A 2072-nucleotide genomic window follows, 5' to 3' on the forward strand; every position below is an offset into this window, starting at 1 on the left:
GTCGCTCGTACACAGGAAGAAGTCTGTCGGGCGTTGACTTTAGATCATTTTCAAAATTTCTTTTCTTGATTTTGATTAATTTTTTAACGCTAGTTTCCTAATTACTGTCTCAATAAAGACCAATTAAATCAAAAGAGACTAACTGTGTCTGACACTGACTGGCCAACTTATCAGAAACCGGTTTTTGAATTATTAAGAGTAATGTTCGCGATGCGGTATCTTGTGATCAGGGTGAGCTTCCTAACCATCGGAATAATTAATTATAATTTCAAAATTTTTTGATACATTAGTTTTACATTTTCTTTATTTCGAGGTTTTCAAAATTTTTTTCCCTTTTTTTTTACTGCATTCTTATCCGGATTTAATTCTGGCATTTATACTCTCGAGGTGAGGAAGATCACCATGACTAGTTAATAATTATTATATTCTATGTATGTGAGTTTATTAGTTGCCTCTGAAGAAGGCTCAAAAATGAGCCGAAACATAAAAGCACTTTAGTAAAATAAAGACGTTTTACGCTACGATAGTCGTGTTATTTGCGCAACGTCTCCCGTGCTTGACTCCTATTGCCCTTGTTCTTTCCTTGTTTTCTGATTTATAAGGAGTCTTAGTCAGGTTGATTTATTATACGTTATTTTCTATAATGGCTACACACTTTCAAATTGTTTTTAGGTGTCTCACGGAATACTGGTTCGGAGGTTATATAGTACATATACATATGATACAGTAGAAGAAAAGTCCGTTCAGCAGAAATCATAAGCTGCTGGCAGCACAGCACAAAGCGCTCACTAAGCTGCTTTCTTCGCTGAACGCAGCCAGTGGTATCAAAAAGTACACTCAGTGATAGATCAAAGCGGTCTGCACAGTCTCTATACGATGATACTTCATGGCCAACGAACCACAAGAATGTATATAAATGTTTCTCAGGAGATATAGCATCTCGACCGAAATCTAAGAAAAAAAATTATGTAAAATTTGTTATACATATAAATAAAACCACTTTTCGAGTTATATAATACATATATGTATTTTTTTACTTATTTATATCTTTTGGAAAAAAGATTATACGAGATGACATGAGCAAAAATGAGAATTGTATTAACCATTTACAATAGATGTGTAATGCACTGATTGCGAAAACTGTAAAATAAGTTGGTTAACAACATCTCTTCTTAATCTAAAATGTTTTACAAACTCTTTTTCGTTGTACATAATTTGTTATGCAATGTTTCTTTTCGTCTTTAGAAGACGAAGTAGAATCGAAAAACATTTCCTGGCCGATAGACATTTCAGATAAATCGGACGATGATGATGATGAGGACGAAGTACTCATGATAAATTTATACACAAAAACGTATATTGCAAAACGAAATAAAATGGAATCGAGAAATGTCAACAGTATGCACAGGTTATGTTCGATCAGATTCGGTTATATGGTCGTGTTCTTTTTACAGCCGTCTGAGTAGTCCCGAGTTCACTTCAGAGTCGTTCAGAGCACAATAAATAGTTATCTTCCTGTTTTACGATCCATTTCCTGAGTTCTATTATCTTAACCTAAGAATACCCAGGTCTGATTGGGTCTGCTCCGAAGTAGACCCAGAACTAGGGATGGGTAGTGATGCCGATTCTTAAATCGATGCATCGAGAATCGATTCTTTTTGCTCTTGAAAAATCGATTTTAATTCGATTTTTTATTTCTCGATTCTTTCGGAATCGATCCAATTTTTCAGAGAATCGTATCGACGATTCTCAATTTTTACAAATTGTTAATTTCGAAAGGAAGGGCGCACGAAGCTATTGTACTCTGCCAATCACAGCACCTAGTTTTTGCTACTCAAAGACATTGGGCGCGTTCAAGTTGACAAAGCGGCTAGCCTGCTCACCGAGCAAATGAACGTAATTGGTTATTACTTATAGATCCAACCAATCATATTCAATCGCTCGATAAGCATGCCTAGCCGCTTTGCAGTCTTGAACTCGCCCATAGTGTTGCTACTGCTCTAGCGCAATGGACCAATCACAATAAGACTGATTTAATATGTGATTGGTCTGTTATTGGTCGGCAGTCAGAG

This window comes from Mycetomoellerius zeteki, unplaced genomic scaffold, assembly GCF_001594055.1.
Source record: "Mycetomoellerius zeteki isolate Tzet28-1 unplaced genomic scaffold, Tzet1.0 scaffold353, whole genome shotgun sequence".
NCBI classification, from domain to species: domain Eukaryota; kingdom Metazoa; phylum Arthropoda; class Insecta; order Hymenoptera; family Formicidae; genus Mycetomoellerius; species Mycetomoellerius zeteki.